Here is a 23,007-nt window from a genome sequence, read left to right as displayed (position 1 = left end):
CATTTTGAGAGATAAGGACAGCCAGATTTGCTGAAATTAAAGGGAATAGAGAAATGGAAGTTGCAATGAATGCGGAGAAGCTGCAAATGTGCTCACTCTAACAGATTTCTAGAAATTGAGTTTTTTATTATAGATAAATGGAACTACATTTGCTGATAAAGTTAGAAATTGAGAAACTGTAGGTTCAGGTGAATGATAAGTAACTCAAAATGTGGAGAGCGTTAGAATTAGAGACATTAATTTAGATAGGCAGTGAAAATTAATAGAGATAACAAGGTTAATGGAAAGTAAGAAAGTTGTACATTCAGAGAATGAGTAGAAGCTGCAAGAAACCAATTTCAGGTAGATAGGAGATATTACAAATATGGATAATGAGAAATCTCTGCATATAGAGAAAATGCTTGAATTTGCTGAATTGCTAATAATTGAGATTTTGAGAGATGCAGACAGCCAGGCTTACTGAAACTTAATGGAATGGAGAAATTGAAGTTCCAGTGAATGCAGAGAACCTGCAAATGTGCTCACTCTAACAGGTTTCTAGAAACTGACTATTTGATAGATAAATAGAACGACATTTGCTGATAAAGTTAGAAATTGAGAAATTGTAGGTTCACGTGAATGATAAGTAACTCGAAATGTGTAGAGTGTTAGAATTAGAGACATTTATTTAGATAGGCAGTGAAAATTAATAGAGATAGCCAGGTTAATGGAAAGTAAGAAACTTGTACATTCAGAGAAGGAGTAGAAGCTACAAGCAGCGAATTTCATGAAAATGGGAGATTTAACAAATATGAGGAGTGTGCAATATTTGCTGATAGAGAAAATGCTTGAATTTTCTCATTGTTAGAAATTGACAGTTTGGTAGATACTGAGAGCCAGGTTTGCAAAAATTGAAGAATATGGATAATTTGAAGTATCGTGAATGCCATGAGCCTGCAAATGTTCTTAACCTGACAAATTACTGGAAATTGAGAATTTGACTGATACTTGAAACTAGATTTGCTGATAGATTTAGAAATTGAGAAATTGTGGGTTCAGGTGAATGATAAGTACCTCGAAATTTGGAGGGTGTTAGAATTAGAGACACTTATTTAGTTAGGCAGTGGAAATTAATTGAGATAGCCAGGTCAATGGAAAGTAGAGAAGGAGCAGAAGCTACAGCAGCGAATTTCATGAAAAAGGGAGATTTAACAAATATGAGGTTGAGAAATATTTGCTGATAGAGAAAATGCTTGAATTTCCTCATTGTTAGAAATGACAGTTGGGTAGATACTGAGAGCCAGGTTTCCAAAAATTGAAGAATATGGACAATTTGAAGTTACGGTGAATGCTGTGATTTGCAAATGTGCTTAACCTAACCAATTACTGGAAATTGAGAATTTGATTGATGCATGAAACTAGATTTGCTGATAGATTTAGAAATTGAGAAATTGTGGGTTCAGGTGAATGATAAGTAACTCGAAATGTGGAGAGTGTTAAAATTAGAGAAAAGTTATTTAGATAGGCAGTGGATATTAGTAGAGATAGCGAGGTTGGTGGAAAGTAAGAAAATTGTACATTCAGTGAAGGAGTGGAAGCTACAAGCAGCGAATTTCATGAAAATAGGAGATTTGACAAATATGGAGAATGAGAAATCTCTGCAGATAGAGAAAATGCTTGAATTTGCTGAATTGCTAATAATTGACATTTTGAGAGATACAGACAGCCATGTTTGCTGAAACTGAAGGGAATTGAAAAATTGAAGTTGCAATGAATGTGGAGATACTGCAAATGTGCTCACTCTAACAGACTTCTAGAAATTGAGTATTTAATGGAAAAATAGAACTACATTTGCTGATAGAGTTAGAAATTGAGAAACGGTAGGTTCAGGTGAATGATAAGTAACTCGAAATGTGGAGAGTGTTAGAATCAGAGACATTTATTTAGATAGGCAGTGAAAATTAATAGAGATAGCCAAGTTAATGGAAAGTAAGAAACTTGTACATTCAGAGAAGGAGTAGAAGCTACAAGCAGCGAATTTCATGAAAATAGGAGATTTTACAAATATGGAGAATGAGAAATCTCTGCAGATAGAGAAAATGCTTGATTTTTCTGAATAGCTAATAATTGACATTTTGTGATATTCAGGCAGCCAGGGTTGCTGAAACTGAAGGGAATGGAGAAATTGAAGTTGCAGTGAATGCGGAGAAGCTGCAAATGTGCTCACTCTAACAGGTTTCTAGAAACTGACTGTTTGATATATAAATAGAACGACATTTGCTGACAAAGGTAGAAACTGAGAAATTGTAGGTTCACGTGAATGATAAGGAACTTGAAATGTGGAGAGTGTTAGAATTAGAGCCACTTATTTAGATAGGCAGTGCAAATTAATAGAGGTAGCCAAGTTAATGGACAGAAAGAAGCTTGTACATTCAGAGAAGCAGAAGAAGCTACAAGCAGCGTTTTTCATGAACTAGGAGATTTTACAAATATGGAGAATGAGAATTCTCTGCAGATAGAGAAAATGCTTCAATTTGCTGTTTTGCTAATAAATGACATTTTGAGAGATGCAGACAGACAGGTTTGCTGAAATTGAAAGGACTGGAGAAACTGAAGTTGCAGTGAATGCGGAGAAACTGCAAATGTGCTCACTCTAACAGATTTCTAGAAGTTGTGTATTTGATATATAAATAGAATTACATTTGCTGAAAAAGTTAGAAATTGAGAAATTTTAGGTTCAGGTTAATGATAAGTATCTCGAAATGTGGAGAGTGTTAGAATTAGAAACACTTATTTAGATAGGTAGTGGAAATTAATAGAGATAGCCAAGTTAAAGGAAAGTATGAAACTTGTACATTAAGAGAAGGAGTAGAAGCGACAGGAAAACAATTTCACGAAAAAAGGAGATTTTACAAATATGGAGAATGAGAAATGTCTACAAATAGAGAAAATGCTTGAATTTGCTGAATTGCTAATAATTCACATTTTGAGAGATAAGGACAGCCAGATTTGCTGAAATTAAAGGGAATAGAGAAATGGAAGTTGCAATGAATGCGGAGAAGCTGCAAATGTGCTCACTCTAACAGATTTCTAGAAATTGAGTTTTTTATTATAGATAAATGGAACTACATTTGCTGATAAAGTTAGAAATTGAGAAACTGTAGGTTCAGGTGAATGATAAGTAACTCGAAATGTGGAGAGCGTTAGAATTAGAGACATTAATTTAGATAGGCAGTGAAAATTAATAGAGATAACAAGGTTAATGGAAAGTAAGAAAGTTGTACATTCAGAGAATGAGTAGAAGCTGCAAGAAACCAATTTCAGGTAGATAGGAGATATTACAAATATGGATAATGAGAAATCTCTGCATATAGAGAAAATGCTTGAATTTGCTGAATTGCTAATAATTGAGATTTTGAGAGATGCAGACAGCCAGGCTTACTGAAACTTAATGGAATGGAGAAATTGAAGTTCCAGTGAATGCAGAGAACCTGCAAATGTGCTCACTCTAACAGGTTTCTAGAAACTGACTATTTGATAGATAAATAGAACGACATTTGCTGATAAAGTTAGAAATTGAGAAATTGTAGGTTCACGTGAATGATAAGTAACTCGAAATGTGTAGAGTGTTAGAATTAGAGACATTTATTTAGATAGGCAGTGAAAATTAATAGAGATAGCCAGGTTAATGGAAAGTAAGAAACTTGTACATTCAGAGAAGGAGTAGAAGCTACAAGCAGCGAATTTCATGAAAATGGGAGATTTAACAAATATGAGGAGTGTGCAATATTTGCTGATAGAGAAAATGCTTGAATTTTCTCATTGTTAGAAATTGACAGTTTGGTAGATACTGAGAGCCAGGTTTGCAAAAATTGAAGAATATGGATAATTTGAAGTATCGTGAATGCCATGAGCCTGCAAATGTTCTTAACCTGACAAATTACTGGAAATTGAGAATTTGACTGATACTTGAAACTAGATTTGCTGATAGATTTAGAAATTGAGAAATTGTGGGTTCAGGTGAATGATAAGTACCTCGAAATTTGGAGGGTGTTAGAATTAGAGACACTTATTTAGTTAGGCAGTGGAAATTAATTGAGATAGCCAGGTCAATGGAAAGTAGAGAAGGAGCAGAAGCTACAGCAGCGAATTTCATGAAAAAGGGAGATTTAACAAATATGAGGTTGAGAAATATTTGCTGATAGAGAAAATGCTTGAATTTCCTCATTGTTAGAAATGACAGTTGGGTAGATACTGAGAGCCAGGTTTCCAAAAATTGAAGAATATGGACAATTTGAAGTTACGGTGAATGCTGTGATTTGCAAATGTGCTTAACCTAACCAATTACTGGAAATTGAGAATTTGATTGATGCATGAAACTAGATTTGCTGATAGATTTAGAAATTGAGAAATTGTGGGTTCAGGTGAATGATAAGTAACTCGAAATGTGGAGAGTGTTAAAATTAGAGAAAAGTTATTTAGATAGGCAGTGGATATTAGTAGAGATAGCGAGGTTGGTGGAAAGTAAGAAAATTGTACATTCAGTGAAGGAGTGGAAGCTACAAGCAGCGAATTTCATGAAAATAGGAGATTTGACAAATATGGAGAATGAGAAATCTCTGCAGATAGAGAAAATGCTTGAATTTGCTGAATTGCTAATAATTGACATTTTGAGAGATACAGACAGCCATGTTTGCTGAAACTGAAGGGAATTGAAAAATTGAAGGTGCAGTGAATGCGGAGAAGCTGCAAATGTGCTCACTCTAACAGATTTCTAGAAATTGAGTATTTGATAGATCAATAGAACGACATTTGCTGATAAAGTTAGAAATTGAGAAATTGTAGGTTCAGGTGAATGATAAGTAACTCGAAATGTGTAGAGTGTTAGAAGTAGAGACACTTATTTAGATAGGCAGTGGAAATTAATAGAGATAGCCAGGTTTATGGAAAGTAAGAAACTTGTACATTCAGAGAAGAAGTAGAAGCTACAAGCGGTGAATTTCATGAAAATCGGAGAATTTACAAATATGGAGAATGAGAAATCTCTGCAGATAGAGAAAATGCTTGAATTTGCTGAATTGCTAAGAATTGACATTCTGAGAGATACAGACAGCCAGATTTGCTGAAAATGAGGGGAATGGAGAAATTGAAGATGCAGTGAATGCAGAGAAGTTGTAAATGTGCTCACTCTAACAGATTTCTGGAAATTGAGTATTTGATAGAAAAATAGAACTACATTTGCTGATAAAGTTAGAAATTGAGAAATAGTAGGTTCAGGTGAATGATAAGTAACTCGAAATGTGGAGAGTGTTAGAATTACATACACTTGTTTAGATAGGCAGTGGAAATTAATAGATATAGCCAGGTTGATGGAAAGTAAGAAACTTGTAGATTCAGAGAAGCAGTAGAAGCTACAAGAAACAAATTTCATGAAAATCGGAGATTTTACAAATATGGAGAATGAAAAATGTCTGCAGATGGACAAAATGCTTGAATTTGCTGAATTGCTAATAATTGAGATTTTGAGAGATGCAGACAGCCAGGCTTACTGAAACTTAATGGAATGGAGAAATTGAAGTTCCAGTGAATGCAGAGAACCTGCAAATGTGCTCACTCTAACAGGTTTCTAGAAACTGACTATTTGATAGATAAATAAAACGACATTTGCTAATAAAGTTAGAAATTGAGAAATTGTAGGTTCACGTGAATGATAAGTAACTCGAAATGTGGAGAGTGTTAGAATTAGAGACATTTATTTAGATAGGCAGTGAAAATTAATAGAGATAGCCAGGTTAATGGAAAGTAAGAAACTTGTATATGCTGAAGCAGCAGAAGAAGCTACAAGCAGCGAATTTCATGAAAAAAGGAGATTTTACAAATATGGAGAATGTGAAATCTCTGCAGATAGAGAAAATGCTTGAATTTGCTGAATTGCTAATAATTGACATTTTGAGAGATACAGACAGCCAGGTTTACTGAAACTGAAGAGAATGGAGAAATTGAATTTGCAGTGAATGCGGAGAAGCTGCAAATGTGCTCACTCTAACAGGTTTCTAGAAACTGACTATTTGATATATAAATAAAAGGACATTTGCTGACAAAGTTAGTAATTGAGAAATTGTAGGTTCACGTGAATGATAAGGAACTCGAAATGTGGAGAGTGTTAGAATTAGAGACTCTTATTTATCTAGGCAGTGGAAATTAATAGAGATAGCCAGGTTGATGGAAAGTAAGAAACTTGTACATTCAGAGAAGGAGTAGAAGCTACAAGCAGCGAATTTTATGAAAATAGGAGATTTTACAAATATGGAGAATGAGAAATCTCTGCAGGTAGAGAAAATGCTTGATTTTGCTGAATAGCTAATAATTGACATTTTGAGATATTCAGACAGCCAGGGTTGCTGAAACTTAATGGAATGGAGAAATTGAAGTTCCAGTGAATGCAGAGAACCTGCAAATGTGCTCACTCTAACAGGTTTCTAGAAACTGACTATTTGATAGATAAATAAAACGACATTTGCTAATAAAGTTAGAAATTGAGAAATTGTAGGTTCACGTGAATGATAAGTAACTCGAAATGTGGAGAGTGTTAGAATTAGAGACATTTATTTAGATAGGCAGTGAAAATTAATAGAGATAGCCAGGTTAATGGAAAGTAAGAAACTTGTATATGCTGAAGCAGCAGAAGAAGCTACAAGCAGCGAATTTCATGAAAAAAGGAGATTTTACAAATATGGAGAATGTGAAATCTCTGCAGATAGAGAAAATGCTTGAATTTGCTGAATTGCTAATAATTGACATTTTGAGAGATACAGACAGCCAGGTTTACTGAAACTGAAGAGAATGGAGAAATTGAATTTGCAGTGAATGCGGAGAAGCTGCAAATGTGCTCACTCTAACAGGTTTCTAGAAACTGACTATTTGATATATAAATAAAAGGACATTTGCTGACAAAGTTAGTAATTGAGAAATTGTAGGTTCACGTGAATGATAAGGAACTCGAAATGTGGAGAGTGTTAGAATTAGAGACTCTTATTTATCTAGGCAGTGGAAATTAATAGAGATAGCCAGGTTGATGGAAAGTAAGAAACTTGTACATTCAGAGAAGGAGTAGAAGCTACAAGCAGCGAATTTTATGAAAATAGGAGATTTTACAAATATGGAGAATGAGAAATCTCTGCAGGTAGAGAAAATGCTTGATTTTGCTGAATAGCTAATAATTGACATTTTGAGATATTCAGACAGCCAGGGTTGCTGAAACTGAAGGGAATGGAGAAATAAAAGTTGCAGTGAAAGCGGAGAAACTGCCAATGTGCTCACTCTAACAGTTTCAAGAAATTGAGCATTTGATAGATAAATAGAACGACATTTGCTGATAAAGTTAGAAGTTGAGAAATTGTAGGTTCAGGTGAATGATGAGCTACTTGAAATGTGGAGAGTGTTAGAATTAGAGACACTTATTTAGATTGGCAGTGCAAATTAATAGAGATAGCCAAGTTAATGGACAGAAAGAAGCTTGTACATTCAGAGAAGCAGAAGAAGCTACAAGCAGCGTATTTCATGAAAAAGGAGATTTTACAAATATGGAGAATGAGAAATCTCTGCAGATAGAGAAAATGCTTGAATTTGCTGACTTGCTAATAAATGACATTTTGAGAGATACAGTCAGACAGGTTTGCTGAAATTGAAGGGAATGGAGAAATTGAAGTTGCAGTGAATGCGGAGAAACTGCAAATGTGCTCACTCTAACAGATTTCTAGAAGTTGTGTATTTGATAGTTAAATAGAATTACATTTGCTGAAAAAGTTAGAAATTGAGAAATTTTAGGTTCAGGTTAATGATAAGTAACTCGAAATGTGGAGAGTGTTAGAATTAGAAACACTTATTTAGATAGGTAGTGGAAATTAATAGAAATAGCCAGGTTAATGGAAAGTATGAAACTTGTACATTCAGAGAAGGAGTAGAAGCGACAGGAAAACAATTTCACGAAAAAAGGAGATTTTACATGTATGGAGGATGAGAAATCTCTGCAGATAGAGAAAATGCTTGAATTTGTTGAATTGCTAATAATTCACATTTTGAGAGATAAGGACAGCCAGATTTGCAGAAATTGAACGGAATAGGGAAATGGAAGTTGCAATGAATGTGGAGAAGCTGCAAATGTGCTCACTCTAACAGATTTCTAGAAATTGAGTTTTTTAGTATGGATAAATAGAACTACATTTGCTGATAAAGTTAGAAATTGAGAAACTGTAGGTTCAGGTGAATGATAGGTAACTCGAAATGTGGACAGTGTTAGAAGTAGACACACTTATTTAGATAGGCAGTGCATATTAACAGAGATAGCGAGGTTGGCGGAAAGTAAGAAACTTGTACATTCAGAGAAGGAGCAGAAGCTACAAGCAGCGAATTTCATGAAAATGGGAGATTTAACACATATGAGGAGTGAGAAATATTTGCTGGTAGAGAAAATGCTTGAATTTCCTCATTGTTAGAAATTGACAGCTTGGTCGATACAGAGAGCCAGGTTTCCAAAAATTGAAGAATATGGACAATTTGAAGTACGATGAATGGTGTTAGCCTGCAAAAGTGCTTAACCTAAAAAATTACTGGAAATTGAGAATTTGATTGATAAATGAAACTAGATTTGCGGATAAATTTAGACATTGAGAAATTGTGGGTTCAGGTGACTGATAAGTAACTCGAAATGTGGAGAGTGTTAGAATTAGAGACACTTATTTAGATAGGCAGTAGAAATTAATAGAGATAGCCAGGTTAATGGAAAGTAAGAAACTTGTACATTCAGAGAAGGAGAAGAAGCTACAAGCAGCGAATTTCATGAAAATAGGAGATTTTACAAATATGGGGAATGAGAAATCTCTGCAGATAGAGAAAATGCTTGAATTTGCTGAATAGCTAATAGTGGACATTTTGAGAGATTCAGACAGCCAGATTTGCAGAAACTAAAGGGAATGGAAAAATTGAAGTTGCAGTGAATGCGGAGAAACTGCAAATGTGCTCTCTCTATCCGGTTTCTAGAAATTGAGCATTTGATAGATAAATAGAACGACATTTGCTGATAAAGTTAGAAATTGAGAAATTGTCGGTTCAGGTGAATGATAAGGAACTCGAAATGTGGAGAGTGTTGGAATTAGAGCCACTTATTTAGATAGGCAGTGCAAATTAATAGAGATAGCCAGGTTAATGGAAAGAAAGAAACTTGTACATTCAGAGAAACAGAAGAAGCTACAAGCAGCGAATTTCATGAAAAAAGGAGATTTTACAAATATGGAGAATGAGAAATCTCTGCCGATGGAGAACATGCTTGAATTTGCTGAATTGCTATTAATTGACATTTTGAGAGATGCAGACAGCCAGGTTTGCTGAAACTTACTGGAATGGAGAAATTGAAGTTCCAGTGAATTTGGAGAAACTGCAAATGTGCTCACTCTACCAGTTTCAAGAAATTGAGCATTTGATAGATAAATAGAATGACATTTGCTGATAAAGTTAGAAATTGAGAAATTGTAGGTTCAGGTGAATGATGAGTAACTTGAAATGTGGAAAGTGTTAGAATTAGAGCCACTTATTTCGTGCAGTGAATACGGAGAAGCTGCAAATGTGCTCACTCTAACAGGTTTCTAGAAATGGAGTACTTAATAGATACATAGAACTACATTTGCTGATAAAGTTAGAAATTGAGAAACTGTAGGTTCAGGTGAATGAAAAGTAACTTGAAATGTGAAGAGTGTTAGAATTAGAGACTCTTATTTAGATAAGCCGTGGAAATTAATGGAGATAGCCTGGTTGATTAAAAGTACGAAACTTGTACATTCAGAGAAGGAGTAGAAGCTACAAGCAGCGAATTTCATGAAAATAGGAGATTTTACCAATATGGAGAATGAGAAATCTCTGCAGATAGAGGAAATGCTTGAATTTGCTGAATTACTAATAGTTAACATTTTGAGAGATTCAGACAGCTAGGTTTGCTGAAACTGAAGGGAATGGAGAAATTGAAGTTGCAGTGAATGCGGAGAAGCTGTAAATGTGCTCACACTAACAGGTTTTTAGAAATTGAGTATTTGATAGATAAATAGAACTACATTTGCTGATAAAGTTGGCAATTGAGAAATTGTAGGTTCAGGTGAATGATAAGTAACTCGAAATGTGGAGAGTGTTAGAATTAGAGACAATTATTTAGATAAGCAGTAGAAATTAATAGAGATAGCCAGGTTAATGGAAAGTAAGAAACTTGTACATTCAGAGAAGGAGAAGAAGCTACAAGCAGCGAATTTCATGAAAATAGGAGATTTTACAAATATGGGGAATGAGAAATCTCTGCAGATAGAGAAAATGCTTGAATTTGCTGAATAGCTAATAGTTGACATTTTGAGAGATTCAGACAGCCAGATTTGCAGAAACTAAAGGGAATGGAAAAATTGAAGTTGCAGTGAATCTGTAGAAACTGCAAATGTGCTCACTCTATCAGGTTCCTAGAAATTGAGCATTTGATAGATAAATAGAACGACATTTGCTGATAAAGTTAGAAATTGAGAAATTTTAGGTTCAGGTGAATGATAAGGAACTCCGAATGTGGAGAGTGTTGGAATTAGAGCCACTTATTTAGATAGGCAGTGCAAATTAATAGAGATAGCCAAGTTAATGGAAAGTAAGAAACTTGTACATTCAGAGAAGGAGTAGAAGCTACAAGCAGCGAATTTCATGAAAATAGGAGATTTTACAAATATGGAGAAGCAGGTATCTCTGCAGATGTAGAAAATGCTTGAATTTGCTGAATTGCTAATAATTGACATTTTGAGAGATACAGACAGCCAGGTTTGCTGAAACTTAAAAGAATGGAGAAATTGAAGTTCCAGTGAATTTGGAGAGAGTGCAAATGTACTCACGCTAACAGTTTCAAGAAATTGAGCATTTAATAGATAAATAGAACGACATTTGCTGATTAAGTTAGAAATTGAGAAATTGTAGGTTCAGGTGAATGCTGAGGAACTCGAAATATGGAGAGTGTTAGAATTAGAGCCACTTATTTAGGGCAGTGAATACCGAGAAGCTGCAAATGTGCTCACTCTGACAGTTTCAAGAAATTGAGCATTTAATAGATAAATAGAACGACATTTGCTGATTAAGTTAGAAATTGAGAAATTGTAGGTTCAGGTGAATGATGAGGAACTCGAAATGTGGAGAGTGTTAGAATTAGAGCCACTTATTTAGTGCAGTGAATACGGAGAAGCTGCAAATATGCTCACTCTAACAGATTTCTACAAATTGTGAATTTGATAGGTAAATAGAATTACATTTGCTGAAAAAGTTAGAAATTGAGTAATTTCATGTTCAGGTGAATGATAAGTAACTCGAAATGTGGAGAGTTTAAGAATTAGAATCACTTATTTAGATAGGTAGTGGAAATTAATAGAGATCGTCAGGTTAGTGGAAAGTATGAAACTTGTACATTCAGAGAAGGAGTAGAAGTGACAGGAAAACAATTTCACGAAAATAGGAGATTTTACAAATATGGAGGATGAGAAATCTCTGCAGATAGAGAAAATGGTTGAATTTGCTGAATTGCTAATAATTCACATTTTGAGAGACAAAGACAGCCAGATTTGCTGAAACAGAAGAGAATGGAGAAATTGAAGTTGCAGTGAATGCGGAGAATCTGCAAACGTGCTCACTGTAGCAGATTTCAAGAAATTGAGTTTTTTTTATAGATAAATAGAACTACATTTGCTGATAAAGTTAGAAATTGAGAAACTGTAGGTTCAGGTGAATGATAAGTAACTCGAAATGTGGAGAGTGTTAGAATTAGAGACATTTATTTAGATAGGCAGTGAAAATTAATACAGATAGCCAGGTTAATGGAAAGTAAGAATCTTGGACATTCAGAGAAGGAGTAGAAGCTACAAGCAGCGATTTTCACGAAAATAGGAGATTTTACAAATATGGAGAATGAGAAATCTCTGCAGATAGAGAAAATGCTTGAATTTGCTGAATAGCTAATAGTTGACATTTTGAGAGATTCAGACAGCTAGGTTTGCTGAAAATGAAGGGAATGCAGAAATTGAAGTTGCAGTGAATGCGGAGAAGCTGTAAATGTGCTCACACTAACAGGTTTTTAGAAATTGAGTATTTGATAGATAAATAGAACTACATTTGCTGATAAAGTTGGCAATTGAGAAATTGTAGGTTCAGGTGAATGATAAGTAACTCGAAATGTGGAGAGTGTTAGAATTAGGGACAATTATTTAGATAGGCAGTAGAAATTAATAGAGATAGCCAGGTTAATGGAAAGTAAGAAACTTGTACATTCAGAGAAGGAGAAGAAGCTACAAGTAGCGAATTTCATGAAAATAGGAGATTTTACAAATATGGGGAATGAGAAATCTCTGCAGATAGAGAAAATGCTTGAATTTGCTGAATAGCTTATAGTTGACATTTTGAGAGATTCAGACAGCCAGATTTGCAGAAACTGAAGGGAATGGAAAAATTGAAGTTGCAGTGAATGCGGAGAAACTGCAAATGTGCTCACTCTATCAGGTTTCTAGAAATTGAGCATTTGATAGATAAATAGAACGACATTTGCTGATAAAGTTAGAAATTGAGAAATTGTCGGTTCAGGTGAATGATAAGGAACTCCAAATGTGGAGAGTGTTGGAATTAGAGCCACTTATTTAGATAGGCAGTGCAAATTAATAGAGATAGCCAGGTTAATGGAAAGAAAGAAACTTGTACATTCAGAGAAACAGAAGAAGCTACAAGCAGCGAATTGCATGAAAAAAGGAGATTTTACAAATATGGAGAATGAGAAATCTCTGCCGATGGAGAACATGCTTGAATTTGCTGAATTGCTATTAATTGACATTTTGAGAGATGCAGACAGCAAGGTTTGCTGAAACTTACTGGAATGGAGAAATTGAAGTTCCAGTGAATTTGGAGAAACTGCAAATGTACCAGTTTCAAGAAATTGAGCATTTGATAGATAAATAGAACGACATTTGCTGATAAAGTTAGAAATTGAGAAATTGTAGGTTCAGGTGAATGATGAGAAACTCGAAATGTGGAGAGTGTTAGAATTAGAGCCACTTATTTAGTGCAGTGAATGCGGAGAAACTGCAAATGTGCACACTCTAACAGATTTCTACAAATTGTGAATTTGATAGATAAATAGAATTACATTTGCTGAAATAGTTAGATATTAAGAAATTTCAGGTTCAGGTGAACGATAAGAAACTCGAAATGTGGAGAGTGTTAGAATTAGAATCACTTATTTAGATAGGTAGTGGAAATTAATACAGATAGCCTGATTAATGGAAAGTATGAAACTTGTACATTCAGAGAAGGAGTCGAAGCGACAGGAAAACAATTTCACGAAAATAGGTGATTTTACAAATATGGAGGATGAGAAATCTCTGCAGATAGAGAAAATGCTTGAATTTGCTGAATTGCTAATAATTCACATTTTGAGAGACAAAGACAGCCAGATTTGCTGTAACTGAAGGGAATGGAGAAATTGAAGTTGCAGTGAATGCGGAGAAGCTGCAAATGTGCTCACTGTAGCAGATTTCAAGAAATTGAGTGTTTTTAATAGATAAATAGAACTACATTTGCTGATAAAGTTAGAATTTGAGAAACTGTAGGTTCAGGTGAATGATAAGAAACTCGAAATGTGGAGATTGTTAGAATTAGAGACATTTATTTAGATAGGCAGTGAAAATTAATAGAGATAGCCAGGTTAATGGAAAGTAAGAAACTTGTACATTCAGAGAAGGAGTAGAAGCTACAAGAATCCAATTTCATGAAGAAAGGAGATTTTACAAATATGGATAATGAGAGATCTCTGCAGATATAGAAAATGCTTGAATTTGCTATATTGCTAATAATTGACATTTTGAGAGATTCAGACAGCCAGGTTTACTGAAACTGAAGAGAATGGAGAAATTGAAGTTCCAGTGAATGTGGTGAAGCTGCAAATGTGCTCACTCTAACAGGTTTCTAGAAATGGAGTATTTAATTGATAAATAGAACTACATTTGCTGATAAAGTTAGAAATTGAGAAAGTGTAGGTTAAGGTGAATGAAAAGTAACTCGAAATGTGAAGAGTGTTAGAATTAGAGACACCTATTTAGATAAGCGGTGGAAATTAATAGAGATAGCCTGGTTGATGAAAACTAAGAAACTTGTATATTCAGAGAAGGAGTAGAAGCTACAAGCAGCGAATTTCATGAAAATAGGAGATTTTACAAATATGGAGAATGAGAAATCTCTGCAGATAGAGAAAATGCTTGAATTTGCTGAATTGCTAATAATTGACATTTTGAGAGATGCAGACAGCCAGGTTTACTGAAACTGAAGAGAATGGAGAAATTGAAGTTCCAGTGAATGCGGAGAAACTGCAAATGTGCTCACTCCAACAGGTTTCTAGAAATGGAGTATTTAATTGATAAATAGACCTACATTTGCTGATAAAGTTAGAAATTGAGAAAGTGTAGGTTAAGGTGAATGAAAAGTGACTCGAAATGTGAAGAGTGTTAGAATTAGAGACTCTTATTTAGATAAGCAGTGGAAATTAATAGAGATTGCCTGGTTGATGAAAACTAAGAAACTTGTACATTCAGAGATGGAGTAGAAGCTACAAGCAGCGAATTTCATGAAAATAGGAGATTTTACAAATATGGAGAATGAGAAATCTCTGCAGAAAGAGAAAATGCTTGAATTTGCTGAATAGCAAATAGCTGACATTTTGAGAGATTCAGACAGCTAGGTTTGCTGAAACTGAAGGCAATGGAGAAGTTGAAGTTGCAGTGAATGCGGAGAAACTGCAAATGTGCTGACTCTAACAGTTTCAAGAAATTGAGCATTTGATAGATAAATAGAACGACATCTGCTGATAAAGTTAGAAATTGACTAAATGTAGGTTCAGGTGAATGATGAGGAACTCGAAATGTGGAGAGTGTTAGAATTAGAGCCGCTTATTTAGATAGGCCGTGCAAATTAATAGAGATTGCCAGGTTAATGGAAAATAAGAAACTTGTACATTCAGAGAAGGAGAAGAAGCTACAAGCAGCGAATTTCATGAAAATAGGAGATTTTACAAATATGGAGAATGAGAAATCTCTGCAGATGGAGAAAATGCTTGAATTTGCTGAATTGCTAATAATTCACATTTTGAGAGATACAGACAGACAGGTTCGCTGAAACTGAAGGGAATGGTGAAATTGAAGTTGCAGTGAATGCGGAGAAGCTGCAAATGTGCTCACTCTAACATATTTCTAGAAATTGTGTATTTGATAGATAAATAGAATTACATTTGCTGAAAAAGTTAGAAATTGAGAAATTTTAGGTTCAGGTGAATGATAAGTAACTCAAAATGTGGAGAGTGTTAGAATTAGAAACACTTATTTAGATAGGTAGTGGAAATTATTAGAGATAGCCAGGTGAATGGAAAGTATGAAACTTGTACATTCAGAGAAGGAGTAGAAGCGACAGGAAAACAATTTCACGAAAATAGGAGATTTTAAAAATATGGAGGATGAGAAGTCTCTACAAATAGAGAAAATGCTTGAATTTGCTGAATTGCTAATAATTCACATTTTGAGAGATACAGACAGCCAGCTTTGCTGTAACTGAAGGGAATGGAGAAATTGAAGTTGCAGTGAATGCAGAGAAGCTGCAAATGTGCTCACTCTAACAGGTTTCTAGAAATTGAGTATTTGATAGATAAATAGAACTACATTTGCTGATAAAGTTGGAAATTGAGAAATTGTAGGTTCAGGTGAATGATAAGTAACTCGAAATGTGGAGAGTGTGAGAATTAGAGACACTTATTAAGATAGGCTGTAGAAATTAATAGAGACAGCCAGGTTAATGTAACGTAAGAAACTTGTACATTCAGAGAAGGAGTAGAAGCTACAAGCAGCGAATTTCATGAAAATAGGAGATTTTACACAGATGGAGAATGAGAAATCTCTGCAGATATTGAAAATGCTTGAATTTGCTGAATAGCTAATAGTTGACATTTTGAGCGATTCAGACAGCCAGATTTGCAGAAACTGAAGGGAATGGAAAAATTGAAGTTGCAGTGAATGTGGAGAAACTGCTAATGTGCTCACTCTATCTGGTTTCTAGAAATTGAGCATTTGATAGATAAATAGAACGACATTTGCTGATAAAGTTAGAAATTGAGAAATTGTATGTTCAGGTGAATGATAAGGAACTCCAAATGTGGAGAGTGTTGGAATTAGAGCCACTTATTTAGATAGGCAGTGCAAATTAATAGAGAAAGCCAGGTTAATGGAAAGTAAGAAACTTGTACATTCAGAGAAACGGAAGAAGCTACAAGCAGCGAATTTCATGAAAAAAGGAGATTTTACAAATATGGAGAATGAGAAATCTCTGCAGATGGAGAAAATGCTTGAATTTGCTGAATTGCTAATAATTGACATTTTGAGAGATACAGACAGCCAGGTTTGCTGAAACTTAATGGAATGGAGAAATTGAAGTTCCAGTGAATTTGGAGAAAGTGCAAATGTGCTCACTCTAACAGTTTCAAGAAATTCAGCATTTGATAGATAAATGGAATGGCATTTGCTGATAAAGTTAGAAATTGAGAAACTGTAGGTTCAGGTGAATGATGGGGAACTCGAAATATGGAGAGTGTTAGAATTAGAGCCACTTATTTAGTGCAGTGAATACGGAGAAGCTGCAAATGTGCTCACTCTAACAGATTTCTAGAAATTGTGTATTTGATAGATAAATAGAAATACATTTGCTGAAAAAGTTAGAAGTTGAGAAATTTTAGGTTCAGGTGAATGAGAAGTAACTCAAAATGTGGAGAGTGTTAGAATTAGAAACACTTATTTAGATAGGTAGTGGAAATTATTAGAGATAGCCAGGTGAATGGAAAGTATGAAACTTGTACATTCAGAGAAGGAGTAGAAGCGACAGGAAAACAATTTTACGAAAATAGGAGATTTGAAAAATATGGAGGATGAGAAGTCTCTACAAATAGGGAAAATGCTTGAATTTGCTGAATTGCTAATAATTGACATTTTGAGAGATTCAGACAGCCAGGTTTGCTGAAACTGAAGGGAATGGAGAAATTGAAGTTGCAGTGAATGCGGAGAAGCTGCAAATGTGCTCACTCTAACAGGTTTCTCAAAATTGAGCATTTGATAGATAAATAGAACGACATTTGCTGATAAAGTTAGAAATTGAGAAATTGTAGGTTCAGCTGAATGATAAGTAACTCGAAATGTGGAGAGTGTTAGAATTAGAGACAATTATTTAGATACGCAGTGAAAATTAATAGAGATAGCCAGGTTAATGTAAAGTAAGAAACTTGTACATTCAACGAAGGAGTAGAAGTTACAAAAAACGAATTTCATGAAAATAGGAGATTTTACAAATATGGTGAATGAGAAGTCTGTACAAATAGAGAAAATGCTTGAATATGCTGAATTGCCAATAATTGACATTTTGAGAGATGCAGACAGCCAGATTTGCTGAAACTGAAGGGAATGGAAAAATTGAAGTTGCAGTGAATGTGGAGAAACTGCTAATGTGCTCACTCTATCTGGTTTCTAGAAATTGAGCATTTGATAGATAAATAGAACGACATTTGCTGATAAAGTTAGAAATTGAGAAATTGTATGTTCAGGTGAATGATAAGGAACTCCAAATGTGGAGAGTGTTGGAATTAGAGCCACTTATTTAGATAGGCAGTGCAAATTAATAGAGAAAGCCAGGTTAATGGAAAGTAAGAAACTTGTACATTCAGAGAAACAGAAGAAGCTACAAGCAGCGAATTTCATGAATAAAGGAGATTTTACAAATGTGGAGAATGAGAAATCTCTACAAATAGAGAAAATGCTTGAATTTGCTGAATTGCTCATAATTGACATTTTGAGAGATGCAGACAGCCAGGTTTACTGAAACTGAAGAGAATGGAGAAATTGAAGTTCCAGTGAATGCGGAGAAGCTGCAAATGTGCGCACTCTAACAGATTTCTAGAAATGGAGCATTTAATAGATAAATAGAACTACATTTGCTGATAAAGTTAGAAATTGAGAAAGTGTAGGTTCAGGTGAATGAAAAGTAACTCGAAAGGTGAAGAGTGTTAGAATTAGAGACTCTTATTTAGATAAGCAGTGGAAATTAATAGAGATAGCCTGGTTGATGAAAACTAAGAAACTTGTACATTCAGAGAAGAAGTAGAAGCTACAAGCAGCGAATTTGATGAAAATAGGAGATTTTACAAATATGGAGAGTGAGAAATCTCTGCAGATATTGAAAATGCTAGAATTTGCTGAATAGCTAATAGTTGACATTTTGAGAGATTCAGACAGCCAGATTTGCTGAAACTTAAGGGAATGGAAAAATTGAAGTTGCAGTGAATTTGGAGAAAGTGCAAATGTGCTCACTCTAACAGTTTCAAGAAATTGAGCATTTGATAGATAAATAGAATGACATTTGCTGATAAAGTTAGAAATTGAGAAATTGTAGGTTCAGGTGAATGATGAGGAACTCGAAATGTGGAGAGTGTTAGAATTAGAGCCACTTATTTAATGCAGTGAATGCGGAGAAACTGCAAATGTACTCACTCTAACAGATTTCTACAAATTTTGTATTTGATAGATAAATAGAATTACATTTGTTGATAAAGTTAGAAATCGAGAAATTTCAGGTTCAGGTGAACGATAAGTAACTCGAAATGTGGAGAGTGTTAGAATTAGAATCACTTATTTAAATAGGTAGTGGAAATTAATAGAGATAGCCAGGTTAATGGAAAAGTATGAAACTTGTACATTCAGAGCAGGAGTCGAAGCGACAGGAAAACAATTTCATGAAAATAGGAGATTTTACAAATATGGAGGATGAGAAATCTCTGCAGATAGAGAAAATGCTTGAATTTGCTGAATAGCTAATAATTGACATTTTGAGAGATTCAGACAGCCAGGTTTGCTGAAACTGAAGGGATTGGAGAAATTGACGTTGCAGTGAATGCGGAGAAACTGCAAATGTGCTCACTCTAACAGGTTTCTAGAAATGGAGTATTTAATTGATAAATAGAACTACATTTGCTGATAAAGTTAGAAATTGAGAAACTGTAGGTTCAGGTGAATGAAAAGTAACTCGAAATGTGAAGAGTGTTAGAATTAGAGACACTTATTTAGATAAGCGGTGGAAATTAATAGAGATAGCCTGGTTGATGAAAACTAAGAAACTTGTATATTCAGAGAAGGAGTAGAAGCTACAATCAGCGAATTTCATGAAAATAGGAGATTTTACAAATATGGAGAATGAGAAATCTCTGCAGATAGAGAAAATGCTTGAATTTGCTGAATTGCTAATAATTGACATTTTGAGAGATGCAGACAGCCAGGTTTACTGAAACTGAAGAGAATGGAGAAATTGAAGTTCCAGTGAATGTGGAGAAGCTGCAATTGTGCTCACTCCAACAGGTTTCTAGAAATGGAGTATTTAATTGATAAATAGACCTACATTTGCTGATAAAGTTAGAAATTGAGAAAGTGTAGGTTAAGGTGAATGAAAAGTAGCTCGAAATGTGAAGAGTGTTAGAATTAGAGACACCTATTTAGATAAGCGGTGGAAATTAATAGAGATAGCCTGGTTGATGAAAACTAAGAAACTTGTATATTCAGAGAAGGAGTAGAAGCTACAAGCAGCGAATTTCATGAAAATAGGAGATTTTACAAATATGGAGAATGAGAAATCTCTGCAGATAGAGAAAATGCTTGAATTTGCTGAATTGCTAATAATTGACATTTTGAGAGATGCAGACAGCCAGGTTTACTGAAACTGAAGAGAATGGAGAAATTGAAGTTCCAGTGAATGCGGAGAAACTGCAAATGTGCTCACTCCAACAGGTTTCTAGAAATGGAGTATTTAATTGATAAATAGACCTACATTTGCTGATAAAGTTAGAAATTGAGAAAGTGTAGGTTAAGGTGAATGAAAAGTGACTCGAAATGTGAAGAGTGTTAGAATTAGAGACTCTTATTTAGATAAGCAGTGGAAATTAATAGAGATTGCCTGGTTGATGAAAACTAAGAAACTTGTACATTCAGAGATGGAGTAGAAGCTACAAGCAGCGAATTTCATGAAAATAGGAGATTTTACAAATATGGAAAATGAGAAATCTCTGCAGAAAGAGAAAATGCTTGAATTTGCTGAATAGCAAATAGCTGACATTTTGAGAGATTCAGACAGCTAGGTTTGCTGAAACTGAAGGCAATGGAGAAGTTGAAGTTGCAGTGAATGCGGAGAAACTGCAAATGTGCTGACTCTAACAGTTTCAAGAAATTGAGCATTTGATAGATAAATAGAACGACATCTGCTGATAAAGTTAGAAATTGACTAAATGTAGGTTCAGGTGAATGATGAGGAACTCGAAATGTGGAGAGTGTTAGAATTAGAGCCGCTTATTTAGATAGGCCGTGCAAATTAATAGAGATTGCCAGGTTAATGGAAAATAAGAAACTTGTACATTCAGAGAAGGAGAAGAAGCTACAATCAGCGAATTTCATGAAAATAGGAGATTTTACAAATATGGAGAATGAGAAATCTCTGCAGATGGAGAAAATGCTTGAATTTGCTGAATTGCTAATAATTCACATTTTGAGAGATACAGACAGACAGGTTCGCTGAAACTGAAGGGAATGGTGAAATTGAAGTTGCAGTGAATGCGGAGAAGCTGCAAATGTGCTCACTCTAACATATTTCTAGAAATTGTGTATTTGATAGATAAATAGAATTACATTTGCTGAAAAAGTTAGAAATTGAGAAATTTTAGGTTCAGGTGAATGATAAGTAACTCAAAATGTGGAGAGTGTTAGAATTAGAAACACTTATTTAGATAGGTGGTGGAAATTATTAGAGATAGCCAGGTGAATGGAAAGTATGAAACTTGTACATTCAGAGAAGGAGTAGAAGCGACAGGAAAACAATTTCACGAAAATAGGAGATTTTAAAAATATGGAGGATGAGAAGTCTCTACAAATAGAGAAAATGCTTGAATTTGCTGAATTGCTAATAATTCACATTTTGAGAGATACAGACAGCCAGCTTTGCTGTAACTGAAGGGAATGGAGAAATTGAAGTTGCAGTGAATGCAGAGAAGCTGCAAATGTGCTCACTCTAACAGGTTTCTAGAAATTGAGTATTTGATAGATAAATAGAACTACATTTGCTGATAAAGTTGAAAATTGAGAAATTGTAGGTTCAGGTGAATGATAAGTAACTCGAAATGTGGAGAGTGTGAGAATTAGAGACACTTATTAAGATAGGCTGTAGAAATTAATAGAGACAGCCAGGTTAATGTAACGTAAGAAACTTGTACATTCAGAGAAGGAGTAGAAGCTACAAGCAGCGAATTTCATGAAAATAGGAGATTTTACACAGATGGAGAATGAGAAATCTCTGCAGATATTGAAAATGCTTGAATTGCTGAATAGCTAATAGTTGACATTTTGAGCGATTCAGACAGCCAGATTTGCAGAAACTGAAGGGAATGGAAAAATTGAAGTTGCAGTGAATGTGGAGAAACTGCTAATGTGCTCACTCTATCTGGTTTCTAGAAATTGAGCATTTGATAGATAAATAGAACGACATTTGCTGATAAAGTTAGAAATTGAGAAATTGTATGTTCAGGTGAATGATAAGGAACTCCAAATGTGGAGAGTGTTGGAATTAGAGCCACTTATTTAGATAGGCAGTGCAAATTAATAGAGAAAGCCAGGTTAATGGAAAGTAAGAAACTTGTACATTCAGAGAAACGGAAGAAGCTACAAGCAGCGAATTTCATGAAAAAAGGAGATTTTACAAATATGGAGAATGAGAAATCTCTGCAGATGGAGAAAATGCTTGAATTTGCTGAATTGCTAATAATTGACATTTTGAGAGATACAGACAGCCAGGTTTGCTGAAACTTAATGGAATGGAGAAATTGAAGTTCCAGTGAATTTGGAGAAAGTGCAAATGTGCTCACTCTAACAGTTTCATGAAATTCAGCATTTGATAGATAAATGGAATGGCATTTGCTGATAAAGTTAGAAATTGAGAAATTGTAGGTTCAGGTGAATGATGGGGAACTCGAAATATGGAGAGTGTTAGAATTAGAGCCACTTATTTAGTGCAGTGAATACGGAGAAGCTGCAAATGTGCTCACTCTAACAGATTTCTAGAAATTGTGTATTTGATAGATAAATAGAAATACATTTGCTGAAAAAGTTAGAAGTTGAGAAATTTTAGGTTCAGGTGAATGAGAAGTAACTCAAAATGTGGAGAGTGTTAGAATTAGAAACACTTATTTAGATAGGTAGTGGAAATTATTAGAGATAGCCAGGTGAATGGAAAGTATGAAACTTGTACATTCAGAGAAGGAGTAGAAGCGACAGGAAAACAATTTTACGAAAATAGGAGATTTGAAAAATATGGAGGATGAGAAGTCTCTACAAATAGAGAAAATGCTTGAATTTGCTGAATTGCTAATAATTGACATTTTGAGAGATTCAGACAGCCAGGTTTGCTGAAACTGAAGGGAATGGAGAAATTGAAGTTGCAGTGAATGCGGAGAAGCTGCAAATGTGCTCACTCTAACAGGTTTCTCAAAATTGAGCATTTGATAGATAAATAGAACGACATTTGCTGATAAAGTTAGAAATTGAGAAATTGTAGGTTCAGCTGAATGATAAGTAACTCGAAATGTGGAGAGTGTTAGAATTAGAGACAATTATTTAGATACGCAGTGAAAATTAATAGAGATAGCCAGGTTAATGTAAAGTAAGAAACTTGTACATTCAACGAAGGAGTAGAAGTTACAAAAAACGAATTTCATGAAAATAGGAGATTTTACAAATATGGTGAATGAGAAGTCTGTACAAATAGAGAAAATGCTTGAATATGCTGAATTGCCAATAATTGACATTTTGAGAGATGCAGACAGCCAGATTTGCTGAAACTGAAGGGAATGGAAAAATTGAAGTTGCAGTG

This window comes from Cetorhinus maximus, chromosome 1 (genome assembly GCF_964194155.1).
Source record: "Cetorhinus maximus chromosome 1, sCetMax3.hap1.1, whole genome shotgun sequence".
Taxonomy (NCBI): Eukaryota; Metazoa; Chordata; class Chondrichthyes; order Lamniformes; family Cetorhinidae; genus Cetorhinus; species Cetorhinus maximus.
Note: the sequence above shows the minus strand (reverse complement) of the source record.